Source organism: Aristolochia californica, unplaced genomic scaffold (genome assembly GCF_029961685.1).
Source record: "Aristolochia californica isolate CCGP_79_NKW_82.1479 unplaced genomic scaffold, dmAriCali1.0.hap1 SCAF_3, whole genome shotgun sequence".
Taxonomy (NCBI): Eukaryota; Viridiplantae; Streptophyta; class Magnoliopsida; order Piperales; family Aristolochiaceae; genus Aristolochia; species Aristolochia californica.
In genome coordinates this window covers 23,650,321-23,676,833 of record NW_027181992.1, presented here as the reverse complement: position 1 = coordinate 23,676,833, position 26,513 = coordinate 23,650,321, and positions in this window count along the sequence as shown.

Below are 26,513 nucleotides of genomic sequence, written 5' to 3'. Positions count from 1 at the left end.
CAAATATTTAAGAGGGCGATTAGATCATTGTAAAATAAAAATTTGAGAGAAAACTACATTTAACAAAAACAAATGAAAGTGAAGAAAATTTATTCAAACAGAACAAATGAGCACAAAAATTTTTGTTATCACATTTTGGTTAATTCCACCAGTTCAATCTAATAGCGTGGAATTTTGTGAGAAAGAGATTTCTAATTGATCATTCACATGTTTTAAATATGGATATTGCATGTTTGATGCATGTTAAAGAAGCAAATGATTGCAAAACCAAAGATATAAAAACGGAAGAGAGTTTACAATCTCTAAAAATTATGGACACTTTTTGGAATTATCTCTGTCTAAATTTGTGCATTTCCATTTTAGATGTATACTTTTCACTTAAATATAAAGTTGAGTTATCTCTCATAAAAAAATATTTAAGAAGGCAAATAGATCACAGTAAAATGAAAATTTTAGAGAATTTTTTTTAAAAAAAACTAATATAAGTGAAGAAAATTTATTCAAAAACCACAAATGAACACAAGTTTTGTTATCAGATTTTGGAAAATTCCACCAGTTCAACCTAATAGCTAGGAATTTTGTGAGAAAGAGATTTCTAATTGATCCTACACATGTTTTAAACATGGATATTGCATGCTTGACACATGTTAAAGAAAAAAATTATTGCAAAACCTAAGATATAAAAACTGAAGAGACTTTACAATCCATAAAAATTATAGACACTTTTGGAATTATCTCTATCTAAACTTGTGCATTTCCATTTTAAATGTATACTTTTCACTTAAATATAAACCTGAGTTATCTCTCGCAAACAAATATTTAAGAAGGCGAATAGATCACAATAAAATGAAAATTTTAGAGAAAAAAATTTAAAACAAAAGCAAATGTAAGAGAAGAAACTTTATTCAAACAGCACAAATGAACACAAAAGTTTTGTTATAAGATTTTGGGAAATTCCACCAGTTCATCCTAATAGCCTAGAATTTTGCATGAAAGAGATTTCTAATTGATCCTACACATGTTTTAAACATGGATATTGCAAAACCCTAGATATAAAAACTGAAGGGAATTTACAATCCCTAAAAATTACAGACACTTTTCTGAATTATCTCTGTCTAAATTTGTGCATTTCCATTTTGGATGTATACTTTTCACTTAAATATAAACTTGAGTTATCTCTCGTAAAAAAATATTTAAGAAGGCAAATTGATCTTAGTAAAATGAAAATTTTAGAGAAAAAAATTTTAGACAAAAACAAATGGAAGTGAAAAAAATTTATTCACACACCACAAATGAACACAAAAGTTTTGTAATCAGAGTTTTGGAAATTCACTCAGTTCAACCCTAATAGCATGGAATTTTGTGAGAAAGAGATTTCTAATTGATCCAACAAATGTTTTAAACATGGATATTGTATGCTTGGAGCATGTTAAAGATGCAAATGATTGCAAAACCTTCGATATAAAAACTGAAGAGTGCTTACAGTCCCTAAAAATTACAAAAACCTTTTGGATTTATCTCTTTCTAAATTTGTGCATTTCTATTTTGGATATATACTTTTCACTAAAATATAAACTTGAGTTATCTCTCATAAACAAATATTTTAGAGGGCAAATTGATCACAATAAAATGAAAATTTTGGAGAAATTGTTTTTTAACCAAAACAATTGTTTGTGAAGAAAATTTATTGAAATACCACAAATGAACAAAATAGTTTTGTTATCAGATTTTTGGAAATTCCACCACTTCAACCTAATAGCTTGGAATTTTGTGAGAAAGAGATTTCTAATTGATCCTACACCTGTTTTAAACATGGATATTGTATGCTTGAAGCATGTTAAAGACGCATACGATTGCAAAACCTAAGATATAAAAACTGAAGAGAGTTTATAATCCCTAAATATTACAGACCCTTTTCTGAATTATCTCTGTCTTAATTTGTGCATTTCCATTTTAGATGTATATTTTTCACTTAAATATAAACTTGAGTTATCTCGCGTAAAAAAATATTTTAGAAGGAAAATAGATCACAGTAAAATGAAAATTTTAGAGAAATTTTTTTAACAAAACCAATATGTAAGTGAAGAAAATTTATTCAAACACCACAAATGAACAGTAAAGTTTTGTTATTAGATTTTGGGAAATTCCACCAATTCGACCTAATAGATTGGAATTTTGTGAGAAAGAGATTTCAAATTGATCCAACAGATGTTTACAACATTGATAGTGCTTGCTTGATGCATGTTAACGAAGCAAATGATTTCAAAACCTAAGATATAAAAACTGAAGAGAGTTTACAATCCCTAAAAATTACGGACACTTTTTAGAATTATCTCGGTCTAAATTCTTGCATTTCCATTTTAGATGTATACTTTTCACTTAAATATAAACTTGAGTTATCTCTCGTAAACAAATATTTAAAAAGGCGGATAGATCACAGTCAAATGAAAATTTTAGAGAAAAACATGTATAACAAAAACAAATGTAAGTGAAGAAAATTTATCCAAACACCACAAATGAACACAAAAGTTTCTTTATGAGATTTTGGGAAATTCCACCAGTTCAACTTAATAGCTTAGAATTTTGTGAGAAAGTGATTTCTAATTGATCCTACACATATTTTAAACATTGATATTGCATGCTTGAAGCATGTTAAAGACGCAAATGATTGCAGAACCTATGATATAAAAACTGAAGAGAGTTTACAATCCCTAAAATTACAGACACTTTTTTGAATTATCTTTGTCTTAATTTTTTCATTTCCATTTTAGAAGTATACTTTTCTCTTAAATATAAACATGAGTTAACTCTTGTAAACAAAATTTTAATAAGGTACATAGATCACAGTAAAAAGAAAATATTAGAGAAAAAATTTTAAACAAAAATAATGTAAGCGAAGAAAGTTTATTCACAAACCACAAATGAACAGAAAATTTTTGTTATCAGAGTTTTGGAAATTCCACCTGTTCATCCCTAATAGCCTGGAATTTTGTGAGAAAGAGATTTCTAATTGATCCAACACATGTTTTAAACATGGATATTGCATTCTTGAAGCATGTTAAAGATGCAAATGATTGCAAAACCTAAAATATAAAAACTCATGAGAGTTTAAAATCCCTAAAAAATATAGACGCTTTTTGGAATTATCTCGGTCTAAATTTGTGCAATTCCTTTTTAGATGTATACATTTCATTTAAATATAAACTTGAGTAATCTCTCGTAAACAAATATTAAAGAAGGCAAAAAGGTCACAGTAAAATAAAAATTTTTGAGAAATTTTTTTTAACCAAAATAATTGTTAGTGAAGAAAATTTATTCAAACACCACAAATGAACACAAAAGTTTTGTTATCAGATTTTGGGAAATTCCACCAGTTCAACCTAATAGCTTGGAATTTTGTGAGAAAGAGATTTCTAATTGATCCTACACATGTTTTAAACATTGATATTGCATGCTTGAAGCATGTTAAATACGCAAATGATTGCAGAACCTAAGATATAAAAACTGAAGAGAGTTTACAATCCCTAAAAATTATAGACACTTTTTGGAATTATCACTGTCTAAATTTGTGCATTTCAATTTTAGATGTATATTTTTCACTTAAATATAAACTGGGGTTATCTCTCGTAAACAAATTTTTATGAACTCAAATAGATCACAGTAAAATAAAAATTTTAGAGAATTTTTTTTTTAACAAAAAAAAATGTAAGTGATGAAAATTTATTCAAACACCACAAATGAATACAAAAGTTTTGTTATTAGATTTTGGGAAATTCCACCAGTTCAACCTAATAGCTTGGAATTTTGTGAGAAAGAGATTTCTAATTGATCCAACACATTTTTTTAAACATGGATATTGCCTGCTTGACGCATGTTAAAGAAGCAAAAGATTGCAAAACCCTAAATATAAAAACTGAAGAGAGTTTACAATCCCTAACAATTACAGACACTTTTTGGAATTATCTCTGTCTAAATTTATGCATTTCCATTTTAGATTTATACTTTTCACTTAAATATAAACTTGAGTTATCTCTTGTAAACTAATATTTAAGATGGCAAATAGATCACAGTAAAATGAAAATTTTAGAGAAAAAAATTTAAGACAAAAAAAAATGTAAGTGAAGAAAATTTATTCACACACCACGAATGAACACAAAAGTTTTGTTATCAGAGTTTTGGAAATTCACACAGTTCAACCCTAATAGCTTGGAATTTTCTGAGAAAGTGATTTCTAATTGATCCAACACATGTTTTAAAAATGGATATTGCATGCTTGAAGCATGTTAAAGACACAAATGATTGCATATGCTCAGATATAAAAACTGAAGAGAGTTTACAATCCCTAAAAATTACAGACATTTTTTGGAATTAGCTTTGTCTAAATTTGTGCATTTCCATTTTAGATGTATACTTCTCACTTAAATATAAACTTGAGTTATCTCTCGTAAACAATTATTTAAGAAGGCAAATAGATCACAGTAGAATGAAAATTTTGGAGAAATTTTTTTTTAACCAAAACAATTGTTAGTGAAGAAAATTTATTCCAATACCACAAATGAACAAAATAGTTTTGTGATAAGACATTGGGAAATTCCACCACTTCAACCAAATAGCTTGGAATTATGTGAGAAAGAGATTTCTATTTGATCCTACACATGTTTTAAACAAGGAAATTGCATGCTTGAAGCATGTTAAGGACACAAATGATTGCAAAACCTAAGATATAAAAACTGAAGAGAGTTTATAATCCCTAAAAATTACAGACACTTTTTAGAATTATCTCGGTCTTAATTTGTGGATTTCCATTTTAGATGTATACTTTTCACTAAAATATGAACTTGAGTTATCTCTCGTAAACAAATATTTAAGAAGGAAAATAGATCACAGTAAAATGAAAATTTTAGAGAATTTTTTTTAACAAAAACAAATGTAAGTGAAGAAAATTTATTCAAACACCATAATTGAACAGTAAATTTTTGTTATCAGATTTTGGGAAATTCCACTAGTTTAACCTAATAGCTTAGAATTTTGTGAGAAAGTGATTTCTAATTGATTCAACACTATTTTTAAACACAGATATTGCATGCTAGAAGCATGTTAAAGATGCAAATGAGTGCAAAACCTAAGATATAAAAACTGAAGAGAGTTTATAATCCTAAAAATTACAGACACCTTTTGGAATTATCTCTGTCTAAATTTGTGCATTTCCATTTTAGATGTAAACTTTTTACTTAAATATAAACTTGAGTCATCTCTCGTAGACAAATATTTAAGAAGGCAAATAGATCGTAGTAAAATGAAAATTTTCGAGAAATTTTTTTAAACAAAACAAATGTTTGTGAAGAAAATTTATTCAAACACCACAAATGAACACAAAAGTTTTGTTATCAGATTTTGGGATATTCCACCAGTTCAACCTAATAGCTTTGAATTTTGCAAGAAAGAGATTTCTAATTGATCTCATACACATGTTTTAAACATGGATATTGCATGCTTGAAGCATGTTAAAGACGCAAATGATTGCAAAACCTAAAATATAAAAACTGAAGAGAGTTTACAATCCCTAAAAATTATAGATACTTTTTGGAATTATCTCTATCTAAATTTGTTCATTTCCATTTTAGATGTATACTTGTCACTTAAATATAAACTTGAGTTATCTCTCGTAAACAAATATTTAAGAAGGCGATTAGAACACAGTAAAACGAAAATTTTAGTGAAATTTTTTTTTAACAAAAACAAATGTAAGTGAAGAAAATTTATTCAAACACCACAAATGAATACAAAATTTTTGTTATCAGATTTTGGGAAATTCCACCAGTTCATTCAAATAGCATGAAATTTTGTGAGAAAGAGATTTCTAATTGATCCTACACATGTTTTAAACATGGATATTGCATGCTTGACGCATGTTAAAGAAACAAATGATTGCAAAACCTAAGATATAAATACGGAAGAGAGTTTACAATCCATAAAAATTTCAGACACTTTTTGGAATTATGTTTGTCTAAATTTGTGCATTTCCATTTTAGATGTATACTTTTCACTTAAATATAAACTTGATTTATCACTCGTAAACAAATATTTAAGGAAAAAAAATAGATCACATTAAATTAAAAAATTTAGAGCATTTTTTTTTAACAAAAAAAAATGTAAGTGAAGAAAATTTATTCAAACACTACAAATGAACACAAAAGTTTTGTTATCAGATTTTGGGAAATTCCACCAGTTCAAACTAATAGCTTGGAATTTTGTGAGGAAGAGATTTCTAATTGATCCTACACATGTTTTAAACATGGATATTGCATGCTTGACGCATGTGAAAGAAGTAAATGATCGGAAAACCTAAGATATAAAAATTGAAGAGAGTTTACAATCCCTAAAAATTACAGACACTTTTTGGTATTATCTCTGTCTAAACTTGTGCTTTTCCATTTTAGATGTATACTTTTCACTTAATTATAAACTTGTGTTATCACTAGTAAACAAATATTTAAGAAGGCGAATAGATCACAGTAAAGTTTTGTCATCCAAGTTTGGGAAATTCACAATGTTCAACCCAAATAGCTTGGAATTTTGTGAAAAAGAGATTTCTAATTGATCCAACACATGTTTTAAACATGGATATTGCTTGCTTCACGCATGTTAAAGAGGCAAATGATTGCAAAACCTAAGATATAAAAACTGAAGAGAGTTTACAATCCCTAAAAATTACAGACACATTTTGGAATTATCTCTGTCTAAACTTGTGCATTTCCATTTTAGAAGTATACTTTTCACTTAAATATAAACGTGAGTTGTCTCTCGTAAACAAATATTTAAGAAGGCGACTAGATCACAGTAAAATGAAAATTTTAGAGAAAAATATTTAAAACAAAAACAAATGTAATTGAAGAAAATTTATTCAAACGCCATGAATGAACACAAAAGTTTTCTTATAAGATTTTGGGAAATTCCACCAGTTCATCCTAATAGCTGGGAATTTTGTGAGAAAGAGATTTCTTATTGATCCTACACAAGTTTTAAACATGGATATGTCATGCTTGAAGCATGTTAAAGACGCAAATGATTGCAAAACCTTAGATATAAAAACTGAAGAGAGTTTAGAATCGCTAAAAATTACAGACACTTTTTGGGATTATCTCGGTCTAAATTTGTGCATATCAATTTTAGATGTATACTTTTCACTTAAATATAAATTTGAGTTATCTCTCGTAAACAAATATTTAAGAAGGCAAATAGATCCCAGTAAAAAGAAAATTTTAGAGCAAAAAATTTAAGACAAAAATAGATGTAAGTGAAGAAAATTTATTCACACACCACAAATGAACTCAAAAGTTTTGTTATCAGAGTTTGGGAAATTCGCACAGTTCAACCCTAATAGCTTGGAATTTTGTGAGAAAGAGATTTCTAATTGATCCAACACATGTTTTAAACATGGATATTGCATGCTTGGAGCATGTTACAGACGCAAATGATTGCAAAACCTTTGAAATAAAAACTGAAGAGAGCTTACAATCCCTAAAAATTAAAGACACTTTTTGGAATTATCTCTGTCTAAATTTGTGCATTTCCATTCTAGAAGTATACTTTTCTCTTAAATGTAAACTTGAGTTATCTCATGTAAACAAAATTTTAAGAAGGCAAATCGATCACAGTAAAAAGAAAATTTTAGAGAAAAAAATTTAAAACAAAAAAAAATGTAAGTGAAAAAAATTTATTCACACACCACAAATGAACACTAAATTTTTGTTATTAGAGTTTGGGAAATTCCATCAGTTCAACCGTAATAGATTCGAATTTTTTGAGCAAGAGATTTCTAATTGATCCAGCACATGTTTTAAACATGGATATTGCATGCTTGAAGCATGTTAAAGAGGCAAATGATTGCAAAACCTTAGATATAAAAATTGAAGAGAGTTTACAATCCCTAAAAATTACAGACACTTTTTGGAATTATCTCTTTCTAAATTTGTGCATTTCCATTTTGGTTGTATACTTTTTACTTAAATATAAGCTTGAGTTACCTCTCGTAAACAAATATTTAAGAAGGCAAATAGATTACAGTAAAATGAAAGTTTTAGAAAAAAATATTTATCACAAAGCCACATGTCAGTGAAGAAAATATATTCGCGCACCTCAAATGAACACAAAAGTTTTGGTATCCAAGTTTTGGAAATTCCAAAAGTTCAACCCTAACAGCTTGGAATTTTGTGAGAAAGAGATTTTATAATTTATCCAACACTTGTTTTAAAGATCGATATTGCATGCTTGAAGCATGTTAAAGACGCATATGATTGCAGAACCTCAGATATAAAAATTGAAGAGAGTTTACAATCCCTAAAAATTACAGACAGTTTTTGGAATTATTTCTGTCTAAATTTTTCCATTTCCATTTTAGATGTATACTTTTCTCTTAAATATAAACTTCAGTTATCTATCGTAAACATATATTTAAGAAGGCAAATAGATCACATTAAAGAAAAAATTTAGAGAAAATAATTTTAAACAAAAAAAAGTAAGTGAAGAAAATTTATTCACACACCACAAATGAACACTAAAGTTTTGTTATCAGAGTTTGGGAAATTCCACCAGTTCAACCCTAATAGCTTGGAATTTTGTGAGAAAGAGATTTCTAACTGATCCAACACAAGTTTTAAACATGGATATTGCATGCTAGCAGCATGTTAAAGATGCAAAAGATTGCAAAACCTAAGATATAAAAACTGAAGAGAGTTTACAATCCCTAAAAATTACAGACACTTTTTGGAATTATCTCTGTCTAAATTTGTGCATTTCCATTTTAGATGTATACTTTTCACTTAAATATAAACTTGAGTTATCTCTCGTAAACTAATATTTAAGAAGGCGATTAGATCACAGTAAAATAAAATTTTTAGAGAAAACTACTTTTAACAAAAAGAAATGTAAGTGAGGAAAATTTATTAAAAAACAGCACAAATGAACACAAACGTTTTGTTTTCAGAGTTTGAGAAATTCCACCAGTTCAACTTTAATAGCTTGGAATTTTGTGAGAAAGAGATTTCTAACTAATCCAACACAAGTTTTAAACATGGATATTGCATGCTAGTAGCATGTTAAAGATACAAATGATTGCAAAACCTAAGATATAAAAACTGAAGAGAGTTTACAATTCCTAAAAATTACAGACACTTTTTGGAATTATCTCTGTCTAAATTTGTGCATTTCCATTTTAGATGTATGCTTTTCTCTTAAATATAAACTTCAGTTATCTCTCGTAAACAAATATTTAAGAAGGCGATTAGATCACAGTAAAATGAAATTTTTAAAGAAAACTACTTTTAACAAAAACAAATGTAAGTGAAGAAAATTTATTCAAACACCACAAATGAACACAAAAGTGTTGTTATAAGATTTTGAGAAATTCCACCAGTTCATCCTAATAGCTTGGAATTTTGTAAGAAAGAGATTTCTAATTGATTCTACACATGTTTTAAACATGGATATTGCATGCTTGAAGCATGTTGAAGATGCAAATGATTACAAAACCCTAGATATAAAAACTGAAGAGAGTTTACAATCCCTAAAAATTACAAACACTTTTGGAATTATCTCTGTCTAAATTTGTGCATTTCCATTTTAGATGTATAATTTTCACTTAAATATAAACTTGAGTTATCTCTCGTAAAAAAATATTTAAGAAGCCAAATAGATCACAGTAAATTGAAAATTTTAGAGAAAAAAATTTAAGACAAAAACAAATGTAAGTGAAGAAAATTTATTCACACACAACAAATGAACACAAAAGTTTTTTTATCAGAGTTTTGGAAATTCACACAGTTCAACCCTAATAGCTTGGAATTTTGTGAGAAAGAGATTTCTAATTGATCCAACACATGTTTTAAACAATGATACTGAATACTTGGAGCATGTTGTAGACGCAAATGATTGCAAAACGTACGGTACAAAAACTGAAGAGAGTTTACAATCCATAAAAATTACAAACACTTTTTGGAATTATCATTGTCAAAATTTGTGCATTTCCATTTTAGAAGTATACTTTTCACTTAAATATAAACTTGAGTTATCTCTCGTAAACAAATATTTAAGAAGGCAAATAGATCACAGTAAAATGAAAGTGTTAGAGAAAAATATTTATCACAAAAACAAATGTTAGTGAAGAAAATTTATTCACGCACCACAAATGAACACTAAAATTTTGTTTTCAGAGTTTGGGAAATTCCACCAGTTCAACCCTAATAGCTTGGAATCTTTTGAGAAAGAGATTTTATAATTTATCCAACACATGTTTTAAACATGGATATTGCATGCTTGAAGCATGTTAAAGACGCAAATGATTGCAAAACCTAAGATATAAAAATTGAAGAGAGTTTACAATCCCTAAAAATTACAGACAGTTTTTGGAATTATCTCTCTCCAAATTTTTGCATTTCTATTTTAGATGTATACTTTTCACTTCAATATAAACTTCAGTTATCTCTTGTAAACATATATTTAAGAAGGCCAATAGATCACTGTAAAATAAAAATTTTGGAGAAAAAAATTTTAAACAAAAAAAAATGTTAGTGAAGAAAATTTATTCACACACCACAAATGAACACTTAAGTTTTGTTATAAGAGTTAGGAAAATTCCACCAGTTCAACCGAAATAGCTTGGAATTTTGTGAGAATGAGACTTCTAATTGATCCAACAAAAGTTTTAAACATGGATATTACATGCTAGCAGCATGTGAAAGATGCAAATGATTGTAAAACCAAAGATATAAAAACTAAAGAGAGTTTAGAATCATTAAAAATTATAGACACTTTTTGGAATTATCGCTGTCTAAATTTGTGCATTTCCATTTTAGATGTATACTTTTCACTTAAATATAAACTTGAGTTACCTCTCGTAAACAAATATTTACGAAGGCAAAAAGATCACAGTAAAATGAAAATTTTTGAGAAATTTTTTTTAACCAAAACATTTGTTTGCGAAGAAAATTTATTCAAACACCACAAATGAACACAAAAGTTTTGTTATCAGATTTTGGGAAATTCCAACAGTTCAACCTAATAGCTCGGAATTTTGCAAGAAAGAGATTTCTAATTGATTCTACACATGTTTTAAACATGGATATTGCATGCTTGAAGCATGTTAAAGACGCAAATGATTGCAAAACCTAAGATATAAAAACTGAAGAGAGTTTACAATCCCTAAAAATTACAGACACTTTTTGGAATTATCTCTGTCTAAATTTGTGCATTTTCATTTTAGATGTATACTTTTCACTTAAATAAACTTATGTTATCTCTCTTAAACAAATATTTAAGAAGGTGATTAGATCACAGTAAAATGAATATTTTAGAGAATACAACTTTTAACAAAAACAAATGTAAGTGAAGAAAATTTATTCAAATAGTACAAATGAACACAAACGTTTTGTTATAAGAATTTGGGAAAACCAACCGTTCAATCTAATAGCTTGAAATTTTGTTAGAAAGAGATTTCTAATTGATCCTACACATATTTTAAACATGGATATTGCATGCTGGACGCATATTAAAGAAGCAAATGATTGCAAAACCTATGATATAAAAACTGTAGAGAGTTTACAATCCCAAAAAATTACAGACATTTTTTGGAATTATCTCTGTCTAAACTTGTACATTTCCATTTTAGAAGTATACTTTTCACTTAAATATAAACTTGAGTTATCTCTCGTAAAAAAATATTTAAGAAGGCAAATAGATCACAATAAAATGAAAATTTTAGAGAAAAAAAATCAAAACAAAAAAAATGTAAGAGAAGAAAATTTACTCAAACACCACAAATGAACACAAGTTTTGTTCTAAGATTTTGGGAAATTCCACCAGTTCATCATAATAGCTTGGAATTTTGAGAGAAAGAGATTTCTAATTGATCCTTCACATGCATTAAACATGGATATTGCATGCTTGAAGCATGTTAAAGACGCAAATGATTGCAAAACCTTAGATATAAAAACTGAAGAGAGGTTATAATCCCTAAAAATTACGGACACTTTTCTAAATTATCTCTGTCTAAATTTGGGCATTTTCATTTTAGATGTATACTTTTCCATTAAATATAAACTTGAGTTGTCTCTCGTACACAAATATTTAAGAAGGCGAATAGATCAATGTAAAATGAAAATTTGAGAGAAAACTACATTCAAAAAAAACAAATGTAAGTGAAGAAAATTTATTCAAACAGAAAAAATGAACACAAAATTTTTGCAATCAGATTTTTGGAAATTCCACCAGTTCAATCTAATAGCTTGGAATTTTGTGAGGAAGAGATTTCTAATTGATCCTACACATGTTTTAAACATGGATATTGCATGCTTGACGCTTGTTAAAGAAGCAAATGATTGCAAAACCAAAGATATAAAAACTGAAGAGAGTTTACAATCTCTAATAATTATGGACACTTTTTGGAATTTCTCTATCTAAATTTGTTCATTTCCATTTTAGATGTATACTTTTCACTTAAATATAAACTTGAGTTATCTCTCGTAGACAAATATTTAAGAAGGCAAATAGATCACAGTAAAATGAAAATTTTAGAGAATTTGTTTTTAAAAAATACAAAAGTAAGTGAAGAAAATTTATTCAAACACCACAAATGAACAGAAAAGTTTTGTTATCAGATTTTTGGAAATTCCACCGGTTCAACCTAATAGTTTGGAATTTTGTGAGAAAGAGATTTTTAATTGATCCTACACATGTTTTAAACATGGATATTGCATGCTTGAAGCATGTTAAAGATGCAAATGATTGCAAAACTTAAGATATAAAAACTGAAGAGAGTTTACAATCCCTAAAAATTATAGTCACTTTTTGGAATTATCTCTGTCTAAACTTGTGCATTTTCATTTTAGATGTATACTTTTCACTTAAATATAAACTTGAGTTATCTCTCGCAAACAAATATTTAAAAAGGAAAATAGATCACAATAAAATAAAAATTTTAGAGAAAAAATTTAAAACAAAAACAAATGTAAGAGAAAAAAATTTATTCAAACACCACAAATGAACACAAAAATTTTGTTATAAGATTTTGGGAAATTCCACCAGTTCATCATACTAGCTTGGAATTTTGTGTGAAAGAGATTTCTAATTGAACATACACATGTTTTAAACATTGATATTGCATGCTTGAAGCATGTTAAAGACGCAAATGATTGCAAAACCGTAGATATAAAAACTGACGAGAGGTTATAATCCCTAAAAATTACAGACACTTTTCTGAATTATCTCCGTCTAAATTTGTGCATTTCCATTTTAGATGTATACTTTTCACTTAAATATAAACTTGAGTTATCTCTCGTCAACAAATATTTAAGAAGGCGATTAGATCACTGTAAAATGAAAATTTTAGAGAAAACTACTTTTAACAAAAACAAATGTAAGTGAAGAAAATTTATTCAAACAATACAAATGAACACAAATTTTTTTTATCAGATTTTAGGAAATTCCACCAGGTCAATCTAATAGCTTGGAATTTTGTTAGAAAGAGATTTCTAATTGATCCTACATGTTTTAAACATGGATATTGCATGCTTGACGCAAGTTAAAGAAGCAAATGATTGCAAAACCTAAGATATAAAAATTGAAGAGAGTTTACAATCCCTAAAAATTACAGACACCTTTTCAAATTATCTCTATCTAAACTGGTGCATTTCCATTTTAGATGTATACTTGTCACTTAAATATAAACTTGAGTTATCTCTCTTATACAAATATTTAAGAACGTGAATAGATCACAGTAAAATGAAAATTTTAGAGAAAAAAATTTAAAACAAAAACAAATGTAAGGGAAGAAAATTTATTCAAACACCACAAATGAACACAAAAGTTTTGTTATAAGATTTTGGGAAATTCCACCAGTTCATCCTAATAGCTTGGAATTTTGTGAGAAAGGGATTTCTAATTGATCCTACACATGTTTTAAATATAGATATTACAAGCTTGAAGCATCTTAAAGACATAAATGATTGCAAAACATTAGATATAAAAACTGAATAGATTTTATAATCCCAAAAAATCACAGACACTTTTCTGAATTAGGTCTATCTTAATTTGTGCATTTCCATTTTAGATGTATACTTTTCAATTAAATATAAACTTGAGTTAGCTCTCGTTACCAAATATTTAAGAAGGCGATTAGATCAATGTAAATCGAAAATTTGAGAGAAACTACAATTAAAGAAAACAAATGTAAGTGAAGAAAATTTATTCAAACAAAACAAATGACCACAAAATTTTTGTTATCAGAATTTGGAAAATTCCACCAGTTCAATCTAATAGCTTGGAATTTTGTGAGAAAGTGATTTCTAATTGATCATTCACATGTTTTAAACATGGATATTGCATGCTTGATGCATGTTAAAGAAGCAAATGATTGGAAAACCAAAGATATAAAAACTAAAGAGAGTTTACAATCTCTAAAAATTATGGACACTTTTTGGAATTATCTCTGTCTAAATTTGTGCATTTCCATTTTAGATGTATTCTTTTCACTTAAATATAAACTTGAGTTATCTCTCGTAAACAAATATTTAAGGAGGCAAATAGATCACAGTAAAATGAAAATTTTATAGAAATTTTTTAAAAAAAAAACTAAAGTAAGTGAATAAAATTTATTCAAACACCACAAATGAACACAAAAGTTTTGTTATAAGATTTTGGGAAATTCCACCTGTTCAACCTAATAGCTTGGAATTTTGTGAGAGAGAGATTTCTAATTGATCCTACACAAGTTTTAAACATGGATATTGCATGCATGACGCATGTTGAAGAAAAAAATTATTACAAAACCTAAGATATAAAAACTAAAGAGAGTTTACAATCCCTAAAAATTATAGACACTTTTAGGAATTATCTCTGTCTAAACTTGTGCATTTCCATTTTAGATGTTTACTTTTCACTTAAATTTAAAATTGAGTTATCTCTCGCAAATAAATATTTAAGAAGGTGAATAGATCACAATAAAATGAAAATTTTAGAGAAAAAAATTTAAAACGAAAACAAATGAAGAAAATTTATTCACACACCACAAATGAACACAAATGTTTTGTTATCAGAGTTTGGGAAATTCCACCAGTTCAACACTAATAGCTTGGAATATTGTGGGAAAGAGATTTCTAATTCATCCAACTCATGTTTTAATCATGGATATTGCATGCTTGAAGCATGTTAAAGACGCAAATGATTGCAAAATCTAAGATATAAAAACTGAAGTGAGTTTACAATCCCTAAAAATTACAAACAATTTTTGGAATTATCCCTTTTTAAATTTGTGCATTTCCATTTTAGATGTATACTTTTCTATTAAATATAAACTTGTGTTATCTCTCATAAACATCAGTATAAGAAGGCAAATATGTCACAATACATTGAAACTTATAGGGACAAAAATTTAAAAAAAAACGAAAGTAAGTGAAAAAAATTTATTCACACACCACAGATGAACACAAAAGTTTTGTTATCCAAGTTTGGGAAATTCCACCAGTTAAACTCTAATAGCTTGGAATTTTGTGCGAAAGATATTTCTAATTGATCATACACATGTTTTAAACATGGATATTCCATGCTTGATGCATGATAAAGATGCAAATGATTGCAAAACCTAAGATATAAAAACTGAATATAGTTTACAATCCCTAAAAATTATAGATACTTTTTGGAATTATCTCTATCTAAATTTGTGCATTTTCATTTTAGATGTATACTTTTCTCTTAAATATAAACTTCAGATATCTCTCGTAAAAAAAAAAAATTAGACGGCAAATAGATGACAGTAAAAGGAAAATTTTATAGAAAAAAATTTAAAACAAGTAAAGAAAATTTATTCACACAACACAAATGAAAACAAAAGTTTTGTTATCCAAGTTTGGGAAATTCCATCAGTTCAATCCTAATAGCTTGGAATTTTGTGAGAAAGAGATTTCTAATTGATCCAACATGTGCTTTAAACATGTATATTGCATGCTTGAAGCATGTTAAAGACACAAATGATTGACAAACCTAAGATATACAAATTGAAGAGAGTTTACAATCCCTAAAATTACTGACATTTTTTGGAATTATTTCTATCTAAATTGGTGCGTTTCAATTTTTGATGTATACTTTTCTATTAAATATAAACTTGAGTTATCTCTTGTAAACAAAAATATAAGACAGAAAAGTAGAAATCAGAAAAAAGAAAATTTTAGAGAAAAAAATTTAAAACAAAAACAAATGTAAGTGAAGAAAATTTATTCACACGCCACAAATGAGCACAAACGTTTCTTTATGCAAGTTTGGGAAATTCCACCAGTTCAACCCTAATAGCTTGGAATTTTGTGAGAAAGAGATTTCTAATTGATCCAACACATGTTTTAAACATGGATTTTACATGCCTTAAACATGTTAAAGACGCAAATGTTTTCAAAACCTAATATATAATAACTTAAGAGAAGTTACAATCCCTAAAAATTAAAAACACTTTTTGGAATTATCTCTGTCTAAATTTGTGCATTTCCCTTTTAGATGTATATTTTTCTCTTAAATTTAAACTTGAGTTATCTCTAGTAAACAAAATATAAGAAGGCAAACAGATCACAGTAAAATAAAAAATTTAGAGAAAAAAATTTCAAACAAAACAAATGTAAGAAAATATAATTTATTCACACTCCACAAATGAACACAAAATTTTTGTTTACAATCCCTAAAATTACAGACACTCTATTTTAGACGTATACTTTTCTCTCAAATATAAACTAGAGTTATCTCTCGTAATTAAAAATATAAGCAGGCAAATAAATCATAGTAAAACGAAAATTTTAGAGAAAAAAATTTAAAACAAAAACAAATGTAAGTGAAGAAAATGTATTCACACACCTCAAATGAATAAAATAGTTTTGTTATTAGAGTTTGAGAAATTCCACCAGTTCAACCCTAATAGCTTTGAATTTTTTGAGAAAGAGATTTCTAATTGATCCAACACATATTTTAAATAGGGATATTGCATGCCTTCAACATGTTAAAGATGCAAATGTTTGCAAAACCTAAGATATAAAAGTTGAAGAGAGTTTACAATCCCTAAAAATTACAGACATTTTCTGGAATTATCTCTGTCTAAATTTGTGCATTTCCATTTTAGATGTATACTTTTGTCTTAAATATAAACTTGAGTTATCTTTCGTAAACAAAAATATAAGAAGGCAAAGAGATCACAGTAAAAAGAAAATTTTGGAGAAAAAAATTTAAAACAAAAACAAAGTAAGTGAAGAAAATTTATTCACACACCACCAATGAACACAACAGTTTTGTTATCTGAGTTTGGAAAATTCCACCAGTTCAACCGTAATAGCTTGGAATTTTGTGGGAAAGAGATTTCTAATTGATCCAACTCATGTTTTAATCACGGATATTGCATGCTTGAAGCATGTTAAAGACGCAAATGATTGCAAAATCTAATATATAAAAACTGAAGTGAGTTTACAATCCCTAAAAATTACAGACACTTTTTTGAAATATCCCTGTCTAAATTTGTGCATTTCCATTTTAGATGTATACTTTTCTCTTAAATATAAACTTGCGTTATCACTCATAAACAAAAGTATAAGCTGGCAAATAAGTCACAGTACATTGAAAAATTTAGGGACAAAAATTTAAAACAAAACAAAAGTAAGTGAAAAAAATGTATTCACACACCATAAACGAACACTAATGTTTTGTTATCCAATTTTGGGAAATTCCACCAGTTCAACTCTAGCAGCTTGGAATTTTGTGAGAAAGATATTTCTAATTGATCCTATATATGTTTTGAACATTGATATTACATGCTTGATGCATGTTAAAGATGCAAATGATTGCAAAACCTAAGATATAAAAACTGAATACAGTTTACAATCCCTAAAAATTACAGACAATTTTTGGAATTATCTCTGTCTAAATTTGTGCATTTCCTTTTTAGATGTATACTTTTCTCTTAAATATAAACTTCAATTATCTCTGGTAAAAAAAAAATAAGACGGCAAATAGATGACAGTAAAAGGAAAATTTTATAGAAAAAATTTAAAACAAGTAAAGAAAATTTATTCACACAGCACAAATGAACACAAAAATTTTGTTATCAGAGTTTGGCAAATTTCAAAAGTTCCACCCTAATAGATTAGAATTTTGTGAGAAAGAGATTTCTAATTGATCCAACATGTGTTTTAAACATGGATATTGCTTGCTTGAAGCATGTAAAAGACACAAATGATTGAAAAACCTAAGATATAAAAACTGAAGAGAGTTTACAATCCTTAAAAATTACAGACACTTTTTTGAATTATGTCTGTCTAAATTTGTGCATTTTCATTTTAGATGTATACTTTTCTCTTAAATAAAAACTTGAGTTAACTCTCATAAACAAAAATATAAGACGGCAAAATAGAACACAGAAAAAAGAAAATTTTAGAAAAAAAAATTTAAAGCAAAAACAAATGTAAGCGAAGAAAATTTATTCACACACCACAAATGAACACAAACGTTTTGCTCACGAAGTTTGGGAAATTCCACCAGTTCAACCCTAATAGTTTGGAATTTTGTGAGAAAGAGATTTCTAATTGATCCAACACATGTTTTAAACATGGATATTGCATGCCTTAAACATGTTAAAGACGCAAATGTTTCGAAAACCTAAGATATAAAAACTGAAGAGAGTTTACAATCCACAAAAATTACAGACACTTTTTGGAATTATCTCTGTCTAAATTTGTGCATTTCCATTTTAGATGTATACTTTTCTCTTAAATAAAAGCTTGAGTTATCTCTCGTAAACAAAAATATAAGAAGGCAAATAGATCACGGTAAAAAAAATGTTAGAGAAAAAAATTTACAACAAAAACAAATGTAAGTGAAGAAAATTTATTCACACACCACAAATGAACACAAAAGTTTCTTTATCCGAGCTTGGGTAATTCAACCAGTTCACCCCTAATAGCATGGCATTTTGTGAGAAAGAGATTTCTAATTGATCCAACACATTTATTAAACATGGATATTGCATGCTTGAAGCATGTTAAACACGCAAATGATTGCAAAACCTATGATATTAAAACTGAAGAGAGTTTACAATTCATAATAATTACAGACACTTTTTGGAATTATCACCGTCTAAATTTGTCGATTTCCATTTTAGATGTATACTTTTCTCGTAAATATAAACTTGAGTTATCTCACGTAATAAAAAATATAAGAAGGCAAATAGATCACAGTAAAACAAAAATTTTAGAGAAAAAAATTTAAAACATAAACAAAAGTAAGTGACGAAAATTTATTCACACACCACAAATGAACAGAAATTTTTTTTTTCAGAATTAGGAAATTCCACTAGTTGAACCCTAATAGCTTGGAATTTTGTTAGGAAGAGATTTCTAATTGATTCAACACATGTTTTAAACATCGATATTGCATAACTTAAACATGTTAATGACGTAAATGTTTGCTAAACCTAAGATATAAAAACTGAAGAGAGTTTACAATCCATTAAAATTATAGACACTTTTTGGAATTATCTCTATTTAAATTTGTGCATTTCCATTTTAGATCTATACTTTTCGCTTAAATATAAACTTGAGTTATCTCTCGTAAAAAAATATATAAGGTGGCAAATAGATCATAGTAAAATGAAAATTTTAGAGAAGAAAATTTAAAACAAAAACAAATGTAAGAGAAGATAATTTATTCACACACCACAAATGAACACAGAAGTTTTGTTATCAGAGTTTGGGTAATTCCACCAGTTCAACCCTAATAGCTTGGAATTTTGTGAGAAAGAGATTTCTAATTGATCTAACACATGTTTTAAAACATGGATATTGCATGCCTTAAACATGTTAAAGACGCAAATGATTGCAAAACCTAAGATATAAAAATTGAAGAGAGTTTACAATCCCTAAAAATTACAGACACGTTTTGGAATTATCTTTGTCTAAATTCGTGCATTTCCATTTTAGATGTATACCTTACTCTTAAATATAAACTTGAGTTATCCATCGTAAACAAAAATATAAGAAGGCAAATCGATAACAGTAAAAGGAAAATTTTAGAGAAAAATTTTTTTTTAAAAAAAAAAGTAAGTGAAGAAAATTTATTCACACACCACAAATGAACACAAAAGTATTGTTATCAGACTTTGGAAAATTCCACCAGTTCAACTCTAATAGCTTGGAATTTTGTGGGAAAGAGATTTCTAATTGATCCAACTCATGTTTTAAACTTAGATATTGCATGCTCGATGCATGTTAAAGACGCAACTGATTGCAAAATCTAAGATATAAAAACTGGAGTTTACAATCCCTAAAAATTACAGATACTTTTTGGAATTCTCTCTTTCTAAATTTGTGCATTTCCTTTTTAGATGTATACTTTTCTCTTAAATATAAACTTGTGTTATCTCTCATAAACAACAGTATAAGAAGGCAAATAAGTCACAATACATTGAAAATTTTCGGGACAAAAATTTAAAAAAAAAACAAAAGTAAGGGAAAAAATTTTATTCACACACCACAAATGAACACAAAAGTTTTGTTATCAAAGTTTTTGAAATTCCACCAGTTCAACTCTAACAGCTTAGAAATTTTTGAGAAAGATATTTCTAATTGATCCTACACATTGTTTAAACATCGATATTACATGCTTGATGCATGTTAAAGATGCAAATTATTGTAAAACCTAAGATATAAAAACTAAATAGAGTTTACAATCACTAAAAACTACATACACTTTTTGGAATTATCTCTGTCTAAATTTGTGCATTTCCATTTTAGATGTATACTTTTCTCTTAAATATAAACTTCAGTTATCTCTCGTAAAAAAAAAAATATAAGACTGTAAAAAGATGATAGTAAAAGGAAAATTTTATAGAAAAAAATTTAAAACAAGTAAAGAAAATTTATTGACAGAGCACAAATGAAAAAAAAAGTTTTGTTATCCTAGTTTGGGAAATTCCACCAGTTCAACCCTAGTAGATTGGAATTTTGTGAGAAAGAGATTTCTAATTGATCCAACATGTGTTTTAGACATGGATATTGCATGCTTGAAGTATTTTAAAGGCGCAAATGATTGAAAAACCTAAGATATAAAAACTGAAGAGAGTTTACAATCCCTGAAAAATTACAGACACTTTTTGGAATTATCACTGTCTAAATTTGTGCATTTCCATTTTAGATGTATACTTTTCTCTTAAATATAAACTTGAGTTAACTCTCGTAAACAAAAATAGAAGATGACAAAATAGAACACAGAAAAAAGAAAATTTTAGAAATTTTTTTTTAAAAAAAAAACATATGTAAGTGAAAAAAATTTATTCACACACCACAAATGAACACAAACGTTTTGTTGTCCAAGTTTGGGAAATTCCACCAATTCAACCCTAATAATAGCTTGGAATTTTGGGAGAAAGAGATTTCTAATTGATCCAACACATGTTTTAAACATGGAAATTGCATGCCTTAAACATGTTAAAGACACAAATGTTTGCAAAACCTATGATATGAAAACTGAAGAGAGTTTACAATCCATAAACATTACAGACACTTTTTTGAATTATCTCTGTCTAAATTTGTGCATTTTCATTTTTGATGTATACTTTTCTCTTAAATATAAACTTGGGTTATCACTTTTAAACAAAAATTTAAGAAGGGAAATAGATCAAAGTAAAAAAAAATGTTAGAGAAAAAAATTTAAAACAAAAATAAATGTAAGTGAAGAAAATTTATACACACACCACAAATGAACACAAAAGTTTTGTTATCAGAGCTTGGGTAATTCCACCAGTTCAACCGTAATAGCATGACATTTTGTAAGAAAGGGATTTCTAATTCATCCAACACAAGTTTTAAACATTGACATTGCATGCCTTTAACATGTTAAAGAAGCAAATGTTTGCAAAACCTAAGATATAAAAATAGAAGAGAGTTAAAATCCCTAAAAATTACAGATACTTTTTGGAATTATCTCTGTCTAAATTTGTGCCTTTCAATTTTTGATGTATACTTTTCTCTTAATAATAAACTTGAGTTATCTACCGTAAACAAAAATAGAAGAAGGCAAATAGATGACAGCAAAAAGAAAATTTTAGTGAAAAAAATTTAAAACAAAAACAAAGAATGTGAAGCAAATTTATTCACACACCACAAATGAACACAAAGTTTGTGTTATCACAGTTTGGGAAATTCCTCCAAGTCTACCCTAATAGCTTAGAATTTTGCGTGAAAGAGATTTCTAATTCATCCAACTCATGTTTTAAACATGTATATTGCATGATTGAAGCATCTTAAAGACGCAAATGATTGCAAAACCTAAGAGATAAAAACTGAAGTGAGTTTACAATCCCTAAAAATTACAGACACTTTTTGGAATTATCTTTGTCTAAATTTGTGCATTTCCATTTTAGATGTATACTTTTCTCTTAAATATAAACTTCAGTTATCTCTCATAAACAAAAATATAAGACAGCAAATAGATCACAATAAAAATAAAATTTTAGAGAAAAAAATTTAAAACAAGTAAAGAAAAGTTATTCACACAACACAAATGAACATAAAGTTATGTGTTCCAAGTTTGGGAAATTCCACCAGTTCAACCCTAATAGCTTGGAATTTTGTGAGAAAGAGATTTTTAATAGATCCAACATGTGTTTTAAACATGGATATTGCATGCTTGAAGCATGTTAAAGACGCAAATGATTGAAAAACCAAAGATATAAAAACTGAAGAGAGTTTACAATCCCTAAAAACTACAGACACTTTTTGGAATTATCTCTGTCTAAATTTGTTCATTTCCATTTTAGATGTATACTTTTCTCTTAAATATAAACTTGAGCTAACCCTCGTAAACAAAAATATAAGACGGCAAAATAGAACACAGAAAAAAGAAAATTTGTGAGAAAAAAATTTAAAACGAAAACAAATGTAAGTGAAGAAAATTTAAGTACACATTACAAACGAACACAAACTTTTTGTTATCCAAGTTTAGGAAATTCCACCAGTTCCACCAAAATAGTTTGGAATTTTGTGAGAAAGAGATTTTTAATTGAACCAACACATGTTTTAAACATGGATATTGCATGCCTTAAACATGTTAAAGACGCAAATGTTTGCAAAACCTAAGATATAGAAATTGAAGAGAGTTTACAATCCAGAAAATTACAGACATTGTTTGGAATTATCTCCGTCTAAATTTGTGCATTTCCATTTTAGATGTATACTTTTCTCTTAAATATAAACTTGAGTTATCTCTCGTAAACAAAACTATAAGAAATACATCACAGAAAAAAGAAAATTTTAAAGAAAAAAATTTAAAACGAAAACAAATGTAAGTGAGGAAAATTTATTCACACACCACAAATGAATACATAAGTTTTTTCATCAGAGCTTGGGTAATTCCACGAGTTCAACCCTAATAGCTTGGCATTTTGTGAGAAAGAGATTTCTAATTGATCTAGCACATGTTTTAAACATGGACATTGCATGCTTGAAGCATGTTAAAGACGCAAATGATTGCAAAACCTAAGATATAAAAACTGATGAGAGTTTACAAACCATAAAAATTACAAACACTTTTTGGAATTAGCACTAAATTTTTGCAATTCCATTTTAGATGTATAATTTTCTCTTAAATATAAATTTCAGTTATCTCACGTAATAAAAAATATAAGAAGGCAAATAGATCTCAGTAAAACGAAAATTTTAGAGAAAAAAATTTAAAACTAAAACAAATGTAAGTGAAGAAAATTTATTCACACACCACAAATGAGCAGAAGAGTTTTGTTATCAGAGTTAGGAAATTCCACCAGTTCAACCCTAATAGCTTGGAATTTTGTGGGAAAGAGATTTCTAATTGATCCAACTCAAGTTTTAAACATGGATATTAGATGCTTGAAACAAGTTAAAGACTCAAAGGATTGCAAAACCTGAAGAGAGTTTACAATCCCTAATAATTACAAAACCTAAGATATAAAAACTGAAGTGAGTTTACAATCCGTAAATATTACAGACACTTTTTGGAATTATCTCTGTCTAAATTTGTGCCTTTCCATTTTAGATGCATACTTTTCTCTTAAATATAAACTTGTGTTATCTCTCATAAACAACAATATAAGAAGGCAAATAAGTCACAATATGCTGAAAATTTTAGGGACAAAATTTTGAAACAAAAAAAAAGTGAAAAATTTTTATTAACACACCACAAATGAACACAAAAGTTTTGTTATCAGAGTTTGGGTAATTCCACTTGTTCAACTCTAATAGTTTGGTATTTTTTGAGAAAGAGATTTCTAATTGATCCAACACAAGTTTTAAACATGGATATTGAATGTTGAAGCATATTAAAGACGCTAATGATTGCAAAACCTAAGATATACAAACTGAAGAGAGTTACAATCCCTAAAAATTACAGACACTTTTTCCAATTATCCCTGTCTAAATTTGTGCATTTCCATTTTAGATGTATACTTTTCTCTTAAATATAAACTTGAGTTATCTCACGTAACCAAAAATAGAAGCAGGCAAATAGATCATAGTAAAACGAAAATTTTAGAGAAAAAAATTTAAAATAAGAACAAATGTAAGTGAAGATAATTTATTCACACCCCACAAATGAACAAAATAGTTTTGTTATCAAAGTTGGGGAAATTCCACCAGTTCAACCCTAATAGCTTCGAATTTTGTGAGAAAGAGATTTCTAATTGATCCAACACATGTTTTAAATAAGGATATTGCATGCCTTAAACATGTTAAAGACGCAAATGCTTGCAAAACGTAAGATATAAAACCTGAAGAGAGTTTACAATCCCTAAATATTACAGAAACATTTATCAATTATCTCTGTCTAAATTTGTGCATTTCAATTTTAGATGTATACTTTTCTCTTAGATATAAACTTGAGTTATCTATTGTAAAAAAAAATACAAGAAGGCAAATAGATCACAATAAAAAGAAAATTTTAGGGAAAAAAATTTAAAACAAAAACAAAGTAAGTGAAGAAAATTTATTCACACACCACAAATGAACATAAAAGTTTTGTTATCAGAGTTAGGGAAATTCGACCAGTTGAACCCTAATAGCTTTGAATTTTGTGGGAAAGAGATTTCTGATTGATCCAACTCATGTTTTAAACAAGCTTGAAGCATGTTAAAGACTCAAATGATTGCAAAACCTAAGATATAAAAACTGTAGTGGGTTTACAATCCCTTAAAATTAAAGACACTTTTTGGAATTATCTCTTTCTAAATTTGTGCACTTAAAATTTAGATGTATACTTTTCTCTTAAATATAAACTTGTGTTATCTCTCCTAAACAACATATAAGAAGGCAAATAAGTCACAGTACATTGAAAATTTTAGGGAAAAAAATTTCAAACAAAACAAAAGTAAGTGAAAAAAATTTATTCACACACCACAAATGAACACAAAATTTTTGTTATCAGAGTTTAGCAAATTCCACCAGTTCAACTCTAATAGCTTCGAATTTTGTGAGAAAGAGATTTCTAATTGATCCTACACATGTTTTAAACATGGATATTGCATGCTTGAAGCATGTTAAAGATGCAAATAATTGCAAAACCTAAGATATAAAAACTGAAAAGAGTTTACAATCCCAAAAAATTAAAGACACTTTTTGGAATTATGTCGGTCTTAAATTGTGCATTTCTATTTTAGATGTATACTTTTCTCTTAAATATAAATTTCAGTTATCTCTCGTAAACAAAAATATAAGACGGCAAATAGATCACAGTAAAACGAAAATTTTAGAAAAAAAATTAAAACAAGTAAAGAAAATTTATTCACACAACACAAATGAACACAAAAGTTTTGTTATCCAAGTTTGGGAAATTCAACCAGTTCAACCCTAATAGCTTGGAATATTGTGAGAAAGAGATTTCTAACTGATCCAACATGTGTTTTAAACATGGATATTGCATGCTTGAAGCATGTTAAAGACGCAAATGATTGAAAAACCTAATATATAAAAAATGTATACAGTTTACGATCCCTAAAAATTACAGACAATTTTTGGAATTATCTCTATCTAAATTTGAGCATTTCCATTTTAGATGTATACTTTTCTCTTAAATATAAACTTGAGTTGTCTCTCGTAAACAAAAATATAAGACGGCAAAATAGAACAAAGAAAAAAGAAAATTTTAGAGAAAAAAATTTAAAACGGAAACAAATGTAAGTGAAGAAAATTTATTCACACACCACAAATGAACACAAACGTTTTGTTATCCAAGTTTGGGAAATTCCACCAGTTCAACCCTAATAGCTTGAAATTTTTTGAGAAAGAGATTTCTAATTGATCCAACATGTGTTTTAAACAAGGATATTGCATGCGTGAAACATGTTAAAGACGCAAATGTTTACAAAGCCTAAGGTACAAAAACTGAAGAGAGTTTACAATCCCTAAAAATTACTGGCACTTTTTTGATTTATCTCTGTCTAAATTTGAGCATTTTCATTTTAGATGTATACT